This window comes from Anastrepha ludens, chromosome 2 (genome assembly GCF_028408465.1).
Source record: "Anastrepha ludens isolate Willacy chromosome 2, idAnaLude1.1, whole genome shotgun sequence".
In the NCBI taxonomy this organism is placed as follows: Eukaryota; Metazoa; Arthropoda; class Insecta; order Diptera; family Tephritidae; genus Anastrepha; species Anastrepha ludens.
Window position 1 is genome coordinate 94358132 of NC_071498.1, and position 12209 is coordinate 94370340.

A 12209-nucleotide genomic window follows, 5' to 3' on the forward strand; every position below is an offset into this window, starting at 1 on the left:
AGAAGGGCCCGGAATCGAGGGTATTTCCAAGAAATTTCCTGCTTGAAAAAATATAGTAAATAATACTTCTACCAGAGTTCCGTCACAGACTTTTTTTGGTGTCACCATATCGAATGTTATGATCACGATTACGAAAAATAAATATAATATGGAGACACAAAAGTGTATATTATTGAGCTCTTATTAAAATGGAACATTTTATGCTACTGATTTATAAGGTAATTAATAATTATAGTGATGATTAGATTAAATTTAGATAGTTGTATTTTAAATGAAGACCAATTTTGAAACGTAGTTATTCTTTAAAGCAATTTGTCCTTACGTTGATAAAGAATTAAATGTAGAGATAGCAATAATATTGTACTTTTTATAGACTAGAATTTTTTGATTTTTCACTGGGTATGTTATTACATAAATAATTTTTTAAATTCGTTTCCCCAGTCAATTTCACACTTTTATTTTATTTTTTTATATTATTTTTCGGAAGAAATCTCTGAAGAGTGTGTACAAGGCGAATTTTACTGGAAATTCGGAATGTTGTATGCCTCCGTTCGATTGGCAACTTTGTATTTGGAATCTGAGTTAGCAAGGAAACTCCACTTCGATGATATTATAAGAGCTTTCGTCTCAGTTAAAGCAAGAAAAGCAAAATTCTAAGCATCGTGGCAGTCATTTTCAAATATTTGTAAGGCTCACAAAATGAATAAAAAATTTTAACTTTTTTCAGTTCCTTTTTTTATTTCAGATCTGCTGAAGAGTTTTCTAAAATTCATTTTAATCGATATTTCATAATTAATTCTATCAAAAATTGTATCAATGAGCTTTTCAATGTTTAAATGTTATATCACTATAACATAATACGCATTTTGATAAATACAAAAATTTGAAGGGGCCCGCATCTCAAGTTTCCCCCAGGGCCCGAATACTCTCTCCACGGCCCTGCATAATATATAATGGTGATTATTTTTCTGGATGATTTAGTAAAACAGTTCTTCTTGCACAAATCTATTCTTTTATTTCAGTATTATAAAGAAACGCAAAATATTAATTCAAGATCTACAATTGTAAGCAGTTTTAAATATCGGAATTTATCACATTTTGAAATAGCTCACTTTCATCGATCTGCAAGAAAAATCGAAATTAGTTATTTAAAATTGCTTAAGTTAGTTTATTTAATTTTTTACCTGCTTTGTTGAGTTTATTTTGAGTATACATTTATTTTTTTAACTGTTTCACACCTGCGAGTTAAACTTTCTCCTAATTTTTGGCATCCCTCCAAAGGAATAGAGTTCCACGCTTTCTGCACTCCTTACCATAGTTCATTGGCATTTGGAAAACAATTTTTCACAACCTTATTCTTAATATCGTTCCAGAGATTTTCAATGGGGTTAAAATCGGGACTTTGCGCTGGCCAATCTAGAACTGCAAGTTTTTCTTTGGAAAGCCAGTTTTTCACCATCTTTGCTATATGCTTGCCGATTTATAAGTTTTGCATATGCAAAGTCCAAGTGCTTGTAAACTATGAGGAACTACCTGCTTGAGGTTTTCCACAATTCAAGAGGTGGCTTATATCCCAGCATGATAGTTCTTCTGGTGTATTTGATAAAAGCCAGGTTCGCTCTTAGGGAACCTAAGAAGTAAATTATGATGTTATTCCATGTCATCATCCTGCAGACAACTACCATAAAAAGAACTGGAGGTGATGTTGATTCTCATCGGACAGAGCAGGATTAAGTTACTCTCTATTATGTTGGAGAGTTACAACTTTGATTGCTGCAGAAGAATACTTGACCACCTCCGATTTACCTGTAGCCAGAACTCTTATTGTTCGTTGAGTTAACTTGCTGTCTACGGTAGCTAAGACAACCCGAATCCTATTTGTACATAGTCAGCTCATCAGCCATTATATGACGCTGTTAACTTAATAGAAAGTATTCAGATAAGACCGAGAGGAAAGCAAGTTGCGAAAGTATAGTTAGTTGGACTAGTATTTCAACATGGCTAACAGAGTAAAGGAAAACCTCCGTGAAGACTAAGTATTGCAGATTAACTGCTACTTGCTGCAGTATACAAACAGACAAGCAATGGAGCGAGTAAAGATTAAAATAAAGTTTTTCTCCATTAAAATAATTTCTTTTTTATTTAGTAAACAAGCTATTAAAAAAAATTGGATTATCAATTTTTTTCCTCCTTGTATACTGCTTATTCTGCACTTTATTATATCAAAATTCGGACACTAGTTTTGCACGTTCATCTCTTTGAGGTCGTCGATAATTGCATTTACCCAACTTTTCTTTGGTCTGCCCTTAGTTTGCTTCCCATATGGTGGTTTTTTTGAATACTCGTTTTGGCTCTCTTTGTTTTGGCATTCTTTCTACGTGTCCAAGCCAGTGAATTCGTCGGCTTTTATGTATTTTATGAGGTTTTGCCGTTGAATGAAGTGCTCAAGTTCAGAGTGTATCTAGTACGATATGTGCCATCTTTCAGCATGATTGAACCATATATTTTTCTTTCGAATGTTTGTTCATGTCATTCATCTTCATCGTCCACACTTTACAACCGTATGCCATGATTGGGCGTAAGAGAGCATGATATGGTACATATGGTTTTTTGGTTTCTTGACAGGAGTTTGAATTTGAATATTTTTATATGCGCTAAGTATTCCGTCTTGTACGGCAATTGTTGTGTCGTCCATGGTGCTAAGCAACACTCCAAGATATTTACCATCAAAGATTAGTGATGTGCAACTTGACAGCTGATCCTACGAAATGATGTTTCTCACCTCTCACTACCGATCTCCTTGCTTTTGTCGGTGGTGCTGTTAATCTCTACTCGAAATTGTGTATGAAATCAGCGCATGGAAAACCCCGGTGGAGAAGAAAGGAACAAATGAAGCAAGGTGAACACCATGCGTTTAGTTACACAGAATTTATTAAAATAAGATATAGGTTAGTTAGGTTTGACAGCCTCATCGTACATAGAGACTACTTAGACCACAAAATGGGTCCGTTATGAGCCGCAGGGGCTGGGCTACATTTACCCTTCCATATTGAACCATCCTGAGCTTTTGACAAAGCGTAAAAGGTTGTTGATACATAAGTATATGGATTATCTGTATTCATAAAGAAGTAGTGTAAAAGAAGCATCTGTAAAAAAGGTGTTGAATTGTTTCGAACTCCTCCTCATTCCTGCAGCTACGACAGAAATCATGCAGGTAAACGCCTAATCTCCTTGCATGATTTCCTATGAGACAATGCCCTTTTAGAGCCCCTACTAAGGTCCTAATTTGAAGTCTACTCAATTTTATACAGGGTGCGCCATCTTTTATGTCGATATGAAAACATTGAATAACCTTGAAAAAAACAACTGATTTGTATAAATGAGGTATTTTTATTTGGTTTGGTTATTTAAAGTTTATTAAAACTATTTTTTGAATACAATCAGCGTTTACATACCGACATGGCGCACTCTGTACTATTCTTGGACAGACGTAGATTTAGCATTGGCCATATTTGCCTGGCAATTTCACAGGCATGGGCACTAATCCATCTTTGACTTACAGAACTGATTAGTGGGTCCATAATAAGAAGCTTACAAGTTGCGAGAGTACCCCCATAAAATTATTTATGTTTGGCGCACATGTACCTTTCCTTGCAAGTTGGTCAGCCCTACAGTTCCCTAGTATATCTCTGTGGCCCGGAACCCAGCATAAGATAATACGATATTGTTGGGCATTTCATTAAGAGATTGGCTTTCAATGTAAGACACTCCTTGATGTTATTTGGAATGCGTTCAGGGCAGCTTGGCTGTCTAATAGAATGCAGATATCTGTTGATGATATTCTTTTTATCTCTAATAACTTTAATGCATCATGAATAGCGTTTATATCCGCTTGAAAAACACACAGATCCGGTAGTTTAAAGGATTCAGTGGTAGAAAGCTCTTCGCAATATAACCCTGCTCCTACACCAGTGTCCATTTCAGATCCTTCCATGTAGATCTTAACGGGTGTATTGGGTGATGGAGATAAGATATACAAGGTGTTTAAAAAAACCCGTTAATAAAATATGCTTTAAAAATATAAATGTTTATTTCAAAATAAAATAATAATTAATTTATTTTTTCAAAAAATAAATTGTATTAAAAAAAATCAATGTATGTGTGATAATACCTATTAGGCAATAATGGCTAAAATATATTCCATGCAATTGAAATTCAGTTTGCAAAGCAGTGAGTAAATAAAATATACGTATGTACATGAATAATATGCACACCTATTTGGATGTGTACGAATACGCACATACTTGCAAATATTGACATATTGACAGGACTGATGCTTAAATAAATAACACGTACATAAAAGTAATATTCGAAACGTATTGCTCGAGTTTTTTCCGAAAACTGCTTACCACATAAGTAGTAAAATTAATGATATTCTGCCAAACAAAATTTCAAATCCGGAAATAGCTAATTGTAAGAAAGCAAATATACTCAAACTCCGCTTCAAAATTTTTGTGTAGTTTTTTTCAAAATCTATATATATTTATGGAATTGTAAATTGGTTGGCTTAAATTTGCATTTGATAATTTTAATGCGAACTGATAACTACAAATATAGTTTGCAATGTTTTCTTATAATACATTTCGACTGCAGTGAAGACTGAAATTTCGCCATCGACATCTCGTAAACTCATTTCTCGTAAACGCTTTTTGTCTTCGTTGACGTTTATTTGCTTTGGTTTTGTTTAGATCTTATAACATTGGTTCAAATCGCTCTTACTCGCGCAGGTTTTGTAGTACGCCATTACTCGCGGGGTGTCATAAGCACCGCGAACTAAATTATAAATTTTCTTAGACTACCCAAACAAATTTGCAAGTGATCCTCCTCAACGGCGCAAGAAAAACTATTCAGTATGCAATAGCTAATAAAGCAGTTCAATACATTGAGTTACCCTGGCGCGGTCTACACATCATTAGGAATACAGATATAGCAATATAGCAATAAGGGTGATGTAATTTAAACCCGGCGTAGGCTGAAATGGACGTAGAATAGAATATTACATTCGAACAGTTCCTGGAATACTTTAAGAAAGTTGAAAATGCAAGTTTATTCCTCAAAAGTGATATTATCACTCTATAAAGTACTCTCCATCAACTGCAATGCACTTATGCCAGCGTTTGTTCCAGCTCTCAAAATATTTCTCTCTATTTTCGGTATAGTCATCTGAGCCGTCTTCAATTTTTCCATTACTTACTTTCGGCTGTTAAAAGAGTTTCCGGTATGTGTTTTTTGACTCTATCAAACAGAAAAAAAAAACGCAGGGAGTCATATCAGACGAATTCGTTGGCTGTTCGAGTTTGGATCAAACAGATCTCTCCATCCGCAAACTAGAGTTCGATCGTCGTGCTAGGGCAATCTTTCCAAATAGGCAGAATTGGGTCGAAGGGAAAATCTGTACCGAAGCTTGCGCCTCTATCTTCACTGATGGAATCGGGAGTCGGAGCAGGGTTTTTCTCTAAATCAGCCAATTTATCTATCTCCTTTAAACTGCTGAATACTGCTAGTGTTTTTCCAGCGGAAGTTTTAGCGATCCAGCAAGCATGCAAAATGCTTAGGGAACGCGGGAGCGAAGGAGATATTAACATTTTCTCCGATAGTCAATCCGGGATCAAGGCTCTGACGACGCGATGGTGCAGAACGAAATTAGTAAAATCTCTTGGGTGTGCAGGTAACATTTCTCTGATCTGGGTTCCAGGATTTAGGAACATAGAGGGAAATGAAATTGCCGATGAGCTTGTCAGGAAGGGGACCTAATTGGCCTCAGATACCTCCTACTCGGTCATCGGCATCCCCCTGGCCGTTGTTAAAGGGGAACTGCACAAATTCTTTCTCAGGAAAGCGCAGAAAAGATGGAACTTCATTTCTTCATGTGCTATTTCGAAAAGCCTTTGGTCCCAGTACAATATACGAAGGACTCAGAAAGTCCTTTGACTTCTGGCCATTAAATTTCTAAACTCGTAGCTGTGTTTACTTGTCACTGGACGATCCGCACACTCGCGGAAAAGCTAGGGTTACCATTTAACCCCCATTGCAGAAGCTGTGGGGATCTTTCAGAGAAGGAGACTGTTGAGAACTTTCATTATAAATGACCGGGTTTGGCAGCTGAACGATTAAAATCACTGGGTTCTCGTTTCTTCGACAGCCTGGGGCAGTGCGTCAACCTAAATCCCACCAATCTTCTCCATTATATCAACAGCTCTGGCTGGCTGTAGATATCTGCCTGTTGGAGGTGTCATAATGGTATCAAAACGACGCTTCAGTGCTACTTGAGAAGTGCCAGACTGGCACTTCAACCATTTTACCTACCTACCTTGAGTTTGGTGGTACTCGTTTGGTTCATAATCAAAAACTCACCTATAATGTTGGTACTGTGGAACGCTGCGATAACATGATGCCAAACTGACGAGTTGTTTTCCCACAAATCGTTTCTTATACCCAAATCATAGTCCTTATAAACTGCATGGCCTTCTGGCAAAAACTCGTGGTGTACAATATCGTTGCAATCCATAAAAACTGTTGATGCTCGCTTTTTTGTTGGACTGAAAACGACAAACCACGCCGTTGGTCTTTGTTCATTCGGAGCTCTCCACTCACTCGCCTGATGTCTGGATGGCATGTCGTATTCCCGTAACCCATGTCTCGTTTCCAGTAATGATGCGATTGTTGAATGTAGTGTTGGATTCATGCTTGGAAATTGTGTCTTTGGCGATATCCATGCATGAAATACAGAAATTGCAGCGACACAGCGCACACCCTAAACATAACTGCAATGTATCCACAAGCAATGTTCAAGTCCTCTGCCAGTTCACTGATGGTAAATTTGGGGTTATTGATCAACTTTTATTTAACTTTATTGATGTTTTCGACGTCGACGGTGTGCTACTATGTTCGTGATCTTCGATGGACTCATGATCTTTTCGCTCTCTTCTGAAGCATTCATGCCACTCGTAAACGGCTGTTTTCTTTAGAGTATCATTACCGGAGCTGTTTCTCTATATTTCTAAGGTTTTCGCACCATTGAATCCATTTGTAACACACAATTTAATACAATATATTTAATACAATACAATTTAATACTGCAAATTCAAGTCCATTTTTGAGAGTGTAAAAAATATAAAACACATGCAGAGCGAAATTTACTCAAGATGGCGTAAATTTTACAAATATTAAGTAACACGATACAATTTTGGTAAGAATATTAGTCATAGATTGGCAACTTAACAAAAAAACAGAATCCAAATGAGTTGGCTTAGAGCGTCACCTGGCGGTTGTTGCGAGAACTTTTAGATCAAAGTGGTGTGTATTGCTTCTATTTAAGAATATATTTTAACAAAATTTAGAACCTATTAATTTCAAAGCAGATTCCGAAAATCAAGGGCCAATTCCGGAACCTTCTTGGTTGCACGCACACGGCTATTACTTTATATCATATCATATCATACCATAACATATCCTATCATACCAGATTACATCATATCATATAATATATCATATATCATATCAAATCATATTATATCATATTTGCATTAAGTAAGTACACACATATGTGCATGTGTGCACGTATTCCAAAGTCAGGATCTGTTCTGTTTCTAAATCAATGTGGAAGTGATTAAGAATTCATTTGTTTACCTCAGTGTATGCTCAAAAAGGGATTACAATGAATAGCCAAGAAAATAGTGCGTCTTAATAAATTATTAAACGAAACAAATCCCCCATATTTGCATTTCATGTATGAACGCGCGTTTACTTCCATATATGTGCATACATACGCGCACATAAATATGTGTGCGCAGGTGTGTATGCCTTTGAGAGCGTTTTACGTGCATTACCTTCACATTGCTCTTAACAATGAACTGTCTCTTAAACACCTGGACGTACATGCATACATACATATATTTAATTTTAAATTGTTAGTTTTCGTTTTCAGAGACATTAATTGATATTTTCATTTGCACATAATTTTTTTCTCTCAATACAAATTAAGTTTAACAAATAAAGTTGTCAAGACCTACATTACTGCTGACAGCTCACTTGATTTTACAGTTGTAAAGTTCATTAAGACGTGGATATATGTAATCAACTTGTTGCGAAATCTATATATTTAAATTTTGTTGTTGTATAATTCTTAACCTAACTGAGTAGTTTCGGCGTATTTAAAAATATTTAATTTCATAGCAAAATGTATTTATTTTCAACAAGCTTAAGCCAAAAACAGGAATACTATGCTTAAAAGTAATACGTAGATCAATTGCACTAAAAGGCATTGATATTTCTCTGATTTTAATTACAATCGTGCAATAATACATCATATAGATGAAATGGAAGGAAAACTGTAAGAAAAAAAAGACACCAGTCTAACGGTTAGACGCGATAGAAGTGAAACTTTCCGTAAAACAAACTGAGAGAGAATAAGACGAAAGCAGCATTAGGAGCAAGATAATTATAGGTTCATTATAATATTGCTATAAAGTTCATATTTTATTTTCTTCATTTTATTGTTATTCATCCTCAATGTTTTCAATTTCAACAAATGATACGATTGGCTTATGATAGCTAAAATATGATACAAATGCTTTGGTTTCGATGTTGTCAACATATCTTTGAAATACCGCGTGAATTGTTGTTTTTGATCGTGTTGTCGATTCAGTGCGATTGTTACACATTTTTAAATTGAATGTTGTATTGAGAACGTAAATTAAAGGAACCGCTGTGTCCAATGCAAAATTTACGTTAAAATCGCCACTTAAAATCATTGGAACTTTATTGTAATCTTTTCTAAGTATCCGCGATACTTCTGGTGTATACTTTATTAAATTTTCGTGAATGAATTCCGTGATGCTATTTATTGATTTTTTTTCTGTCGATATTCACGACACTTTTCTGCATTATTTTTCGGCATAATTGCGGTAAATATTTAAAAATGAAAATATTTACGAATATAAAAATACACACGCGGTTGCTATTATGAGCGTCCCCAGCAAAACCTGCGTGACCGAAACTCTAACACAATTACATTTTTTTGAATGTTACAAACACATATGCACGCAGGTTTTGCTGGGGCGTGACCGAAACTCTAACACAATTACACATATGCACTCGTATTTGTTTGAAAATCGACTTTTTTTTTGGTTCTCCGTCACCTTTGGAAAATGTGTAAACAGTAAGCAAACTTTATTCATATATTTTTCCTCATTTTTGCATCAGTAAAATTAAACAAACGCCGTAGCCGAATGGGTTGGTGCGTGACTACTATTCAGAATTCACAGAGAGAACGTCAGTTCGAATCTCGGTGAAAACACCAAAATTAAGGAAAACTATTTTTCTAATAGCGCTCACCCCTCAGCAGGCAATGGCAAAACACCGAGTGTATTTCTGCCATGAAAAAAAGCTCCTCATAAACATATCATAAAATAAAAAAATAAAATAACTGTATAAGAAAAATGTTCTTCTTGTGATTCGAACCAAGGATTTTGGATCGGAAGCTCACATTGCTAGCCGCTCGGCTATCGCGCCATGCTGTCGGCGCTGGCCTAAAAGTTATTTAGTTCGTCGCTACGTGTATATGTAAAAATAAAATAACTGTATAAAAAAAATTTGTTTCTTGTGATTCGAACCAAGGATTTTGGATCGGAAGCTCACATTGCTAGCCGCTTGGCTATCGCGCCATGCTGTCGGCGCTGGCCTAAAAGTTATTTAGTTCGTCGCTACGTGTATATGTAATATTCGTAGCCAAGAGTGTCGCTTTTTTCGTTTCACTTTTTCTCAAATCACTCCCAACGATTCTAAAGAAGTTTTCACTTCAAAAACATGGGATTTAACATAAAACAGTTAGCAGGGTTGCCTTTATATTTTGCGTCCGATAATGAAAACACATTCAAATAATAATAAAAATGGCTGCATTGTTTTTCAAAATATTCTTCTTGGACATCAATACAATTCTGAATTCGCTTAAGCCAATTTTCAAAGCACTTTTGCCACTTGCAAAACAAGCTGTTTAAATGCCTCAACAGTTTCTTCAAGCGCTGAAACACCCACGCATTTTATTTTTCATGATGGTCTGCTTAGACTGGCAGGTGGCCCTTATCGCATTAGGCACAATGCAGAACTGGAAGACATAGTTAAGAAAGAAACTATAATAAGATTTATTAAGTCTCAACGACTTAGATGGCTGGGACATATGACTAGAACGGCAAGGGAGCGATCACCGAGAAAGGCACTAGATCTTCGCCCAATTGGTGAAAGAAAAGGGACGCCCGAAGAAAAGGTGGCTAGGAGATGTGTAAGCTGATCTTAGGAAAATGCGCGTGCAATGTTAGAGGGAAGTGGCTGTAAATCGAGATCGACGGCAAGAAGCTGTGAAGGAAGCAATGGTTCACCAAGAACTGTGATGCTAAGAAGAAGACGAAGGAACAAAAAGAAATCACTAGGTGCCAAATCAGGGTGGATGACACATTAATTCGATTTTCTGAGTGCTTAGAAACTTGTTTCTGTGAGCCGGTATGCGAGAGTGCGTATTGTCTTGGTGAAGAATGATTCATCTTCGACGGTGGGTTTTCATTAATTCCGAAAACTTCTGGAAAGCAAATAGTAGAGTGCCACTCAGTTTTTTAGTACAGATGCGGCATGACCAGATTTTCCAAAAAAAATCGGCCACCATTAACTTGAAATGCTTCTTCCGCGAACTACTTTTATTGGTTAAGCTTGTCTTGGAACAATCATTCTATCGCTTGCTGCTTCCGGCTTCTATGCATAGATTTGACCTTCATCATCTGTTACAATGTCATAGACGTGCTTTGAATCACCACGGCTGAATTTTTTCAACATTTCTTTACAGTCCGTTTTTGGGCAATTATTAAATTAAGCGGTATTCAACGAGAACCAATCTTCTTAACGACCAGCAATATTGAATGATTGACGTGGTCCTACTGGTATCGGGACCGTTTCCCTCAGTAATGACTGAGATTTTGGAAAGATCACTGGCTGTACTCAGTCGCTGGGCTAACACTTGCGGCCTCCGAGTCAACTCTGACAAAACGGAGCTGTTGATATTTAACAGAAAATACAAACCTCCACCCTTTCGACTTCCCAAATTAAACAACCACGTTCTCCCGCTTTCATCGGAAGTAAGGTATCTTGGAGTGATATTTGACTCCAAGCCCCATTGGAAGCTACACATTGAAAGTCGAGTAAAGAAGGCCAGTATAGCTTTATATTCCTGTAAATCTATGTTCGGCAAAGAATGAGGACTCAAGCCACAGGTCGTGCTGTAGATGTACAACGCAGTGGTTTTGCCAATTTTAACGTATGGATGCCTGGTTTGGTGGGAAGGAGACTGTTGAGCACTTTCTCTGTAAATGCCCTGGTTTGGCAGCTAGATGATAAGGGTCACTGGGTACTCCTTTCTTCTACAGCCTGGGGCAGTGCACCAACCTAAATCCCATCAATCTTCTCCATTATATTAACATCTCTGGCTAGCTGAGGTCTCTATCTGCCTGTTGGAGGTCTTATAATGTATCAACACGGCGCTTCAGTGCTACTTGAGGAGTGCCAACCATTTCACATACCTACCTACCTAGTCCAACCTATACCCAAAACTGCCTTTATCTCACTACAATGGGTACGTAAATAAGCAGAATTGTCGATTTTGGAGTGAAGATCAGAGAAGAATCGCAAGAGCTACCAATGTATCCAGAAAAGGTCACAGTTTGGTGCGGTTTATGGGCTGGAGGTATCATTGGACCGTACTTCTTAAAAGATACTGCGAATCGTAACGTAACTGTGAATGGTGAGCGCTACCGTGAAAAGATATCCAACTTTTTTTTGCCCAAAATGCAAGAGCTTGACTTGCATGACATGTGGTTTCAGCAAGACGGTGCCACATGCCACACAGAACGCGTAACAATGGACTTGTTGAGAGGCGAGTTCGGTGAACATTTTATTTTACGTTCGGGACCTGTCAATTGGCAATCCAATTTTTCGTGGGGCTATGTTAAAGTTCATATCTATTCAGACGAGCCTGCTTCAATTAACGCATTGGAAGACAACATTATAGCATTTATATGTCAGATACCGGCCGAAACATTGGAAAGAGTATGCCAAAATTGGACTAAGCGGATGTACCGTTTGAAGCGCAGTCGCGGCCAACATTT